Source organism: Drosophila miranda (assembly GCF_003369915.1).
Source record: "Drosophila miranda strain MSH22 chromosome Y unlocalized genomic scaffold, D.miranda_PacBio2.1 Contig_Y1_pilon, whole genome shotgun sequence".
NCBI classification, from domain to species: domain Eukaryota; kingdom Metazoa; phylum Arthropoda; class Insecta; order Diptera; family Drosophilidae; genus Drosophila; species Drosophila miranda.
The window spans coordinates 41,911,475-41,922,190 of NW_022881603.1; the positions used below are offsets into that span (position 1 = coordinate 41,911,475).

The 10,716-nt window shown below is 42.7% G+C and overlaps 1 long non-coding RNA gene across 1 annotated transcript; it reads left to right on the plus strand.

Annotated features, from left to right (window-relative positions):
* The first annotated feature begins 5,080 nt into the window (after positions 1-5,080).
* On the plus strand, positions 5,081-5,512 carry LOC117190926. The gene is made up of 2 exons (XR_004473886.1): positions 5,081-5,278; positions 5,329-5,512. It is a non-coding gene; the product is annotated as an uncharacterized LOC117190926 (long non-coding RNA).
* Positions 5,513-10,716: the final 5,204 nt, after the last annotated feature.

A 10,716-nucleotide genomic window follows, 5' to 3' on the forward strand; every position in this document is an offset into this window, starting at 1 on the left:
CTGTGGTAGACATGTGACCCAAGGAGAGGTACTCTTCCATGAACTCCAAGTACATTTTCTGCAACTCGGGGTCACGAGACAATCTTTTTTCAAGCGATAAAAACCGCCGTTTAGCCACTTCAAAGGAGTTGCCTAAGATACTGGGATCTGATTTGAACGGCAGTCTTACTTCAAACCGACCTGAAGGCACGACCTGAGTAGTCCTTCTATAATGCTTTTCACATAACTTGTGTTCAGGAGATAAAGACTTTTTAGAAGACGGCAATTCTTCCAGTGACCAAAACTTTTGTAATGTATTGTCGATATGGATCACTGACTCTTCTCGACAACTCAAACAATTCCTAGCTTCTTGGGTGGCAGTCACCTTTGGAGTGTATCTGCCTGACACAATCCAGCCGAGAAGCGTTTCCTGCAGAGTTGGATAGTCAGGACCTTGTCGAATCTGACCAACAGATAAAAGTTCGAAAAAAGTTTCTGCACCTATCAACATATCTATCTTCTGTGGCTTGAAGAAATATGGGTCTGCAAGTGGTAAGTTCTTCGGGATTTTCCTGTCACTCACGTTAAGTGTCTGATCAGGGTGATACCCCGAAATGGACTTTAGAATCCAGAAATCAACCGAAAACTCACTACCAGGAATTCGCGACTTCACCACCGTGTGTATCTTTTTCTTGACTTGTGAATTGGATTCACCAATACCAAGCAAGTTGATACACGACTCCTCCCTACGGATCTGTAAGCGCTGTGCTAAGTCCTCAGTTATAAATTTGGTTTGAGACCCCGAGTAAAGCAGAGCTCGGGCCAAAACATGTTCACCATTATTTGTTCGGACGCTTACGATCGACGTAGCCAGAATAACTCTATCCATAGCTGTCGCATGGAGAGCATGCGAAGTGGAAGGTTGATTCTGATTGGGAGGAGGAGAAGAATTCTCTGGGGGTGATGGTAACGCTAGACTTTTATTCGCCACTGTGTATCTATGCAATAAGGTATGGTGTGAGCAGCCACACACTCGACACTTCTTAGCTTTGCATAGTACTACAGAGTGGCCTGGCTGCAGACAATTGATGCACAAGGATGCAGTTTTTGCGAATTCGAACCTTTGCATTACTGCCAGCCGACCAAATGGACTGCAATCTGTCAACAAATGGCCTTTCGCATTGCAGTAGCTGCATTGTTGGTTTTTGGTATTCGCGGTGGAACACGCGAATGAGCTCCGATTATGGGGCTTGCTTGGCACAGCTTTCTGCTCCTGCTTTGGTTTGTCAGAATTTTCGGCCGAAAGATGCTGATGTCTGCGATTAAGCAACTTTTCACAGTCCGTCCAAAGTGGCAGTTTGTCATAATCGAGCTGTTCTTCCCATTTCTCTTTGGTCACCGGATCGACTCTGCTCAAGACGAGATGAATAATCATCGCATTCGAGATCTTTTTATCATCGCCTATCGACAACAACGAATGATGAGGATGAGGCGGTATCGATAAGGTTTCTTAAGGACGATGCTGATTGCTGGGTCATTTTGGGAAGACTAAATAGGGCATCAATGTGATTTTTAAAGATCAGACAATCATTATCGTAGACCCGGTTTAAGCTCGCCATTGCTTTCTCGTAGTTGGTCTCGGTTACTTGGAAAGCCCTAACTGTTCCCAACGCTTCACCGGAGAGACACGAAAGCAAATGGTTGAACTTTTCGATAATTGGAATGCTTTGGTCATTGTGAACTAGAGTCTCAAATAAACCTATGAAGTTTTTAAAGTCCGAAAAGTTGCCGCTGAACCGCGGCAGAGCTAACTTCGGAAGGCGAGCACGAGTTGGGCCACCATAAGCTCGTACTGCCGGTATTGTCTCATCAGCTGTCTTTAATGCGCAAATGAGAGACATTAATTTTGCCTTTGTGACAATTGAGAGTTCTTCCAACTCGACTCCAAATTCATCGTCAATGTCTATATCTTCAATCTTCTTTTGAAGTTCGCGTGCCGTGTCAATGCTACGCATCAGCGTTTCGAGTCTGCACTTGAGCTCCGTCAATACCAGCGGAATATCCCCCGCTTCTAAACGGTCCGCTAATAAACGAATGCCTTTGACACGGCAACTGCGCTTTTTCTTCAGCTCTTCAAGGGCAATATTGTTGGCTTTTGAGGTCATATTGATTCTCAATACAAGCAACTGAAGGCGAAAGATCGTTTCTAATAATCGTATTTAATGCCGAAGCACTCAATGAAATAATGGGTAATTGTACCCAAACGAGGTGAAAAACCAATATAGCCGAAAAATTTAGGGTAGAGCGTCGCTTGGCTGGCGCGTACACGAAAACCACACAAGAATAGCAACGAACTGCACTGGTGACAAGCGAAAACGAAAAATTTCACCGCTGCAGTTCTGAAGAATGGATGTTGTGCATACGTATGCACCGACAACGATCGACGCTAAATTGATTTGCGAGGCACGACTTTGTCTTAATTGATGTTGGATCCTACTGTCTCCAAACGAATATACCCGACGAAAACAGTGTAGCGCGTCACTTGGTGTTTGGTTTGGATCAAGCGCGCCAAACAAAAGAACAACGATAAGCAACGGTGAAGAGCGAAAGCGAGACGAAAAAATTCACCGCTGCATCTGCGTATTGGTATGCGTGCTTCGCCAACGACCCAACTATACATATATATTTGACACAACGAAAACGAGAAAGGGGAAAGGGGTGACAGCGATTGCAGTTAAACTGAGTTATATGTGTAGTTATTGCGTCCAAGAGGGTTAGATGTACATATGTATACATATATGTATTAATATATACGCTCAACTCTAACTACAGCATGCAATCTAGCTCTACTATGTCATACGTATGTGCCAAGAATTGAAAGCGAGGTGCAATTGTTTCAGCACAAGACAATAATTGAGAGTTTTTTAATCTTTTCGTCTTCACTCGAGCTTTCAATTTTTTGCACAAATACCTCTTGAGAAGATTGGAAATTCCAGGTGCTATACTCTCCTCTTCTTATACTGGATGCTCCACTTGGATCTTCTTGGGTAGATGGTATATGTGTATCTCCTTTTGTATATATGTACATATGTAGCTGCAGACAGGGTATTGCACGACCGACGCGGTGATTTTTAGTTTTGTTTGTTGAATTATTTGCACACACGTCGCGGTCAATTTGGCACTTTAGCTGCAGCACATATGCATGTACATGTATGTAGGTATAATAGATTTTGGCTATTTATCTTTTCTCCACTGTGTCACTGTCACTTTTGCCTTCCACTTGAATGAATACGTTTAAATTGCAAGTCCACCCGGGGGCGCCATGAAATTTTAGAATAGTTTTTCTAAATAACGATACCGAAACAACTTGGGTGACTGCAATTTTGTATTTTAATACGACGAAAAAAAAAGGAGTGCGTGCGTTCGATTTCATGGATTTTTCTCGACCTTTTTATACCCGATACTCAAAATGAGGGTATATTAGATTTGTGGTAAGAGTGGATGTGTGTAACGTCCAGAAGGAATCGTTTCCGACCCCATAAAGTATATATATTCTTGATCAGCATCAATAGCCGAGTCGATTGAGCCATGTCTGTCTGTCCGTCTGTCCGTCCGTCCGTCTGTCCGTCCCCTTCAGCGCCTAGTGCTCAAAGACTATAAGAGCTAGAGCAACGATGTTTTGGATCCAGACTTCTGTGATATGTCACTGCTACAAAAATATTTCAAAACTTCGCCCCGCCCACTTCCGCCCCCACAAAAGACGAAAATCTGTGGCATCCACATTTTTAAAGATACGATAAAACCAAAAACGCAGAATCGTAGAGGATGACTATATGTTTTAGAATGTAAAATCTCAACCAGATCGTATTATTATTATAGCCAGAATCAAGAAAACAATTTCATTCTTTCTCGCTCTGTCTCTCTCTAACACACAGGTTTCATGGTCGGTTTTGCCAATTGCAAAATATGAGTTCAAGGATCTCAGAACCTAGAAGAGCCAGAGCAACCAAATTTTGGTATCCAGACTCCTGTGATATCGGACCTTGACCGTTTCGTGTCCAAATTTCGCCACACCCCCTCCCGCCCACGCAAAGGACGAAAATCTGGGGCATCCACAAATCTCAGAGACTATTAAGGCTAGAGTAATCAAATTTGGTATCCGCACTTCTGTTAGATCTCACTATAAAACGTATATCTCAGAATTTCGCCCCACCCTCTTCCGCCCCCACAAAAGACGAAAATCTGTTGCATCCACAATATTGCACATTCGAGAAAACAAAAACGCAGAATCAGAGATAATGACCATATCTATCAGATTGCTGAATCTGGATCAGATCGGATCATTTTTATAGCCAAAAGGAGCAAATCAATTTGCAGTGGCTGTTTTCTGTCTCTCTCGCACGCACTGTTTGTCGTGTCGTTTAATATTAGAGGCGTCTGCCGGCGAGAGCCATACTGACTTAGTATTGGGTATAACTGTAGAGTTGCGGTGTCCGCAGCAACTCACAACGTTCCACCTCGTTTCATATATTAAAACAATTTCTTCTGTGCCTACCTTACCTACGGTGGCAAAGCGGGGCGAAGAGAGAGAGAGCGAGCTTTTATTGCGCTCCCGCTTTGCCCTAGCCTAACTTACACTAGACTTCATGAAATACTATCCTAATAACAATTATTATTATCCAAATGGCGCTAATATATGAAAAAAGGTCGAGAAAAATCCATGAAATCGAACGCACGCACTCCTTTTTTTTCATCGTATTAAAATACAAAATTGCAGTCACCCAAGTTGTTTCGGTATCGTTATTTAGAAAACCTATTCTAAAATTTCAGTGTCCAACTATTCGAAAATCAAAAGAAAAAGGAAAAGGTCGAACAAGTTAGGTACACTTTCTAGAAAGATACTTTTCATACCGCCCTCGCAAGCATAGCTCGAAGAAATTGGTGGAATGCAGGAGATCCAGAAGATCATCCGATTGCACAGTTATGTTAAAGCTTAAAGCTCAGCTTAGGAATGCAATAGGTACAGGCGAATAGACTTTATTCATGTGAAATCATTCCCCTGCGTAGTTTCACTTACGGCACACTTATATATAGATTTTCGTGATAGCAATCGCAGAGGGAATGGTGAAGACACGTGGAGTTACATAACTTCCAATTTTTCGCTAATTATCTAATTATCTAATTATTAAATTATCTAATCATCCACTGTTTATTTGAATTAATAAATCCGAAGAGTGACGTTAGCTGAACTACCCGAGGGAAAAGTGCAAATAAATTGAAATTCTTGAAAGAAGCAAAGGTACGTTAGTCCACCGTGGAAAGATAAGGTTCTGACACAGTTTTATTTAGGGATAGGAGTACTGGAAAATCTTAATACAGCCAAGCCGGCCAACCAATCTACGGTATCAACTACTGAAACAACAAAGCTGGCCGTTTGGGAGTTAGTGCAGTGCACATCCACGGCGGCAAAGTGAAGGCTGAACCGTTCACGTTGGGCTAGCTCAATATCGGAAATCATTTACGGCTCGTGAAAGACCAACCACCATACACCACTGCTGGATGTCCGAACTTCAGTTTGAACCTGCCGATTACGAAACTTACAAAACTACGAAAATTTACAAAGGATTGAGTAATTAGGCTAGCCTAAACCACATTGCCTCAGAACCACTCTTGCTGTCAGCAGATTTTTGTTTTATTTTGATTCCCGTGTTTCTCAAGTTAAATTTCAAGTGCAAGTTCCCGTTTGCCTTTATCATTATCACATAAAAATCTATACGCTGCTGCTCTAAGAACCAGCTGTTTAGATCCACATATTCATATCTCGTTTATCATTGTGTTGGTTAATGTAGTAACTAAATAGCTTCCTCCAATGAGTAAATTTGTAAAGTAACTGAAGATTTTGAAAACTGAGCAATATGAGTTTGGGATAATGTGTTTCTCTTTATATATATAAATACATTTAAACTGACCAACCTCTAAATTACACAGCGTATATAAATTAATCCGTCAAAGTCATCTTGGGCCCAACGATACACCGATGAGTTTAACCAATTACTGTGAGTACCACTAGTGGCTGAAACCACAATGCCTATACACCAATGCAGGCGTAAGTTTGTTAAAGTAGATATATATATACTGATTTGAAAGAATATTTCCCCCCTCAAATGCTCAAATAATTAAGTTTTTTTTTGCTGATCCAAGAAGAAGGAAGTTTGTATATTTTTGTTTATTTGTAAATGTAAGGAATCGGATTATATCTGTAATTTATGTAAAAAATATATATATCAATACAATCTCTCATGGTTAGGGACATTTAACATAAAAATAAAAGGAATTTGTAATCATGAGTATGTCTGCCTAAACTAAATATTATCTCCGTCCGTCAAGTACTTATGCTTGTCTTTCTCAAAATGCACTAGAAGATGTTGAATCTTTGAAATGGGACAACGCCCGAATGTAAAAGCGTTTGTCATGGTTGGGTGGGTAAAGACTAGGGACATACATCACCGCTGTTCCCTCCATCAGACAGAAGACGAACTACACCTTATTCTAAGCGGTTTCTAAATGCGTATCGGCGCAGAGTAGAAATGAGTTTTCTTTATTGGTTATTGATATTAACGTCGAGATCCTGTTTAATTTTTTTGAAGCGCATTATATTGATTTGTGTCAGGAAAACTGTGTAGCTAGGGGAGAAAGAACCCCGACCAATCCGACGAGCTGGACGCGAGCACAGCGAGAATGCGCGCCTTCGAAACTAGCTTCCTATTAGCATGAGGTCAGAAAAAAACCATCTATTGGCCAATGTCGGAGTTAGAGCCTAAATAGGCTCGGCCCTAACTCCTTGGCGAAGACTGAACACTACACTCTTCAGTGCTCAGTAATCTCCTCTTGCCCGGCGTTAACTCTTCCACTTTAGTTTCTTTCTGCTTGGAACCAGGCTTACCTGATTTTCGAACGCCTCTTTGTTTCTTGGACAGTTTTACCAAAGCTTTTGGATCAGTATCCATAGAATACTTGGCTTGCTTGTCCTTCTTGAATATGTTCACATTATTTTGCAAAGAAATCTCGCTTTCCGTATTCTCCAATGTGATCTCAGTTTCTAAAGGAGATATTTGGGATGTATTCTCACCGCGAATGGCGTCTTTCCCGTCTCTTTTGGATGCAATGCGGTCTTGTTCATTCTCAGTTTCAATAGGAGGTTTAATCTGATCTTTTCCTTTCTCAGTTTTTTTCTTCTTCGCAGACGATTTTTCTTTCTCATTTATGTCGGATGAATGGCCGTCCAGTCCATCTGACACTGATCGACCTTTCTTTTGGTGTTTTCTTACTTTTTTTAGATTAGGGCCTATATCAGAAAGTGTTTCAGTTTTCTGCGGCAAGCCACTCATTTTACGTTTTCTTTTTAGCAGACTCTGCTTTTTCTCTGGCCTTGGTTTTACGTTAGTCTCTTCTAGTAGGCCGCTTTCCATCGGTTCATCTGCAAGTATTTCCGGATTATTTGGCTTCAGATTCGTATGATATCAATAAACTCTTACGTTTTCCAGATCCCGACTTTTTTCCAGCTACTTTTCTGTTCAGCACTGCGTTGACATCAGCGGGCCTATCCAGATCTATTAATTTCTTCAGATTCATTTGGCGTGGAGTTCTTGAACGCTTGCGCCTCCTTTTTCTTTGTGCTTTTTTCGCCTTCGATTGTCGTCCTGCCTCAGCCTCCACCAGGTCCGCATAAATCTGCCACAGCTCATCGATTGTTGGCTTCGGAAGACGAGTATCACTGGTATCACTGCGTTTCAACATCTTGAGTTTCTTCTTTAACCTCTTTCTCTTGTACTCGCCGGGCAGCTCAATCAAATTTACATAATCGGTATCGGGGTCAGGGTCAGCATGTTTTTTCTTCTTTGGCTTCCATGGCTTCGATGGCCTGGCAGGCAACGCTGGCACGACGTATAACTGACCGCCGGGATTCTGGGTCACGGCTGTCACATAGTCTGTTCGGGGACGCCTCTTGCGGAGCACTTCCATATCCCAAAAATCGGAGAACCCACCAAGGATGCCATGACGTGGTTTTCGCGACTTCTTTCGACTGTCGTAAGGCGCCGACAAATACCGCCTAACCTCCTCCTGACCCTCTATGGTTGGGCGGAGGATCGAGGTCCTCTTAAGACCCTTTCTGAGCTTAAGCAGACACCTGTCCAGAAGTCGCTGCGGTCTGCGATGCCTCCCCAGCTGTTTGCGCAGCAGACGCAGCCGGCGATCCAACTTGCGTTCCTCCTGCCTCTGCTGCACGATCAGCCGGCGATGCGACAACAGCGACTTGGACAAACTAAAAAGGTCGAGAAAAATCCATGAAATCGAACGCACGCACTCAAAATGAATCGTTTCCGACCCCATAAAGTATATATATTCTTGATCAGCATCAATAGTCGAGTCGATTGAGCCATGTCTGTCTGTCCGTCTGTCCGTCTGTCCGTCCGTCCGTCTGTCCGTCCCCTTCAGCGCCTAGTGCTCAAAGACTATAAGAGCTAGAGCAACGATGTTTTGGATCCAGACTTCTGTGATATGTCACTGCTACAAAAATATTTCAAAATTTCGCCCCGCCCACTTCCTCCCCCACAAAAGACGAAAATCTGTGGCATCCACATTTTTAAAGATACGATAAAAATAAAAATGCAGAATGGTAGAGGATGACTATATGTTTTAGAATGTAAAACTTCAACCAGATCGTATAATTATTATAGCCAGAATCAAGAAAACAATTTCATTCTTTCTCGCTCTGTCTCTCTCTAACACACAGGTTTCATGGTCGGTTTTGCCAATTGCAAAATATGAGTTCAAGGATCTCAGAACCTATAAGAGCCAGAGCAACCAAATTTGGTATCCACACTCCTGTGATATCGGACCTTGACCGTTTCGTCTCCAAATTTCGCCACACCCCCTTCCGCCCCCGCAAAGGACGAAAATCTGGGGCATCCACAAATCTCAGCGATATTAAGGCTAGAGTAACCAAATTTGGTATCCGCACTTCTGTTAGATCTCACTATAAAACGTATATCTCAGAATTTCGCCCCACCCCCTTCCGCCCCTACAAAGGACGAAAATCTGTTGCATCCACAATATTGCACATTTGAGAAAACTAAAAACGCAGAATCATAGATAACGACCATATCTATCAGATTGCTGAATCTGGACCAGATCAGATAATTTTTATAGCCAAAAGGAACAAATCAACTTGCACTGGCTACGCAGACTGATTTTCTGTCTCTCTCGCACGCACTCTTTGTCGTGTCGTTTAATATTAGCAGCGTCTGCCGGAGGAGAGCCATACTGACTTAGTATCGGGTATAACTGTAGAGTTGCGGTGTCCGCAGCAACTCACAACGTTCCCCCTCGTTTTTCGTCGTATTAAAATACAAAATTGCAGTCCCCCAAGTTGTTTCGGTATCGTTATTTAGAAAAACTATTCTAAGATTTCAGTGTCCAACTATTCAAAAATCAAAAGAAAAAGGAAAAGGTCGAACAAGTTAGGTACACTTTCTAGAAAGATACTTTTCATACCGCCCTCGCTAGCATAGCTCGAAGAAATTGGTGGAATGCAACAATGCCAACAAGAAAGAATTAGTCGTCAAATCGGAGACAATTTCTAAATGAACCGCCTTGGACGCAAAACAGACAAATAACGCTATGTAGGACTTATAAGGGGGCCTTCCACGAATTTTCAGAGTCGTATAGACTGGGCCACAAAAATCAACGCCACATACTGAAAATGGGCGGAGAGCACGGAGCCGGTCTGCGGGTAGCGGCTTGCATTTAAAGCAACGAATACACGACCTAACTGTCGCCCTGCAGACCGCCTGAGCATTCACTATCCAAATGCGCTGTCTAAGGATACTCACGAGTGCTCGTGGGCCGGCATGAAAATTCGTTTGATGCAGATAGCGAACGTATGTCTGCACAAACTGCGAGCGTTTTGTCAATAACAAGGGAAACTTGGCATTATATGACATAGGAGCGTTAACTAGTCGCCCCCCAACTCGCAACAACGAAAAAGAACACCATGTCCCATCCTCTTCATGGATGAAGGGATTCAAGCGCTGAAGACTGAGGCCTAACTTGGTGCCTTTACGAACCCTTTCAATATCTTCTTGAGACTCATTTTTTTTCTGTGTTATTTCGACTATTTTTAGAAATGCCTCGTCGTATTCTACGGATGACGGAATTTTTCCAAAGTTGAGACTTTTGTCTTTGCATTTTCGGATGAAGCGGAACACGAAAACGAACACTCTTAGCAGTTCGAGGTGTGAAGAGTATCCCTCGATTACATCCACTAAGTAATTTGGCTTGGCCGCAACGGTCAGTCCGACCGATTTCTTCCGACTTTCCATCTGTATCTCTTCTTCGGAAAACTCGAAGTGTGGATTTCTGGGCCAGCTCTCTTCTTCAACCTTTAAGAACTCTGGTCCACCAAACCAGATCGACTGCACGATTTCCTCTACGTCACAACCTCTCGAAACTATGTCTGCTGGGTTCTGTTTTGTTGGCACATGCCGCCACGTAGCTTCACTTGACCACTCTTGAATCTCCGCTACTCGGTTCGCAACGAATGTTGACAACGACGAAGGGTGGGATCTGATCCAATGAAGAGTAACTTCTGAATCTGACCAGAATATCATTTTATCAATTGGAACCTTGAGCAGTGATTTGATTCGGTGACAAAGGTCTGCTAGAAGATGAGCGGCA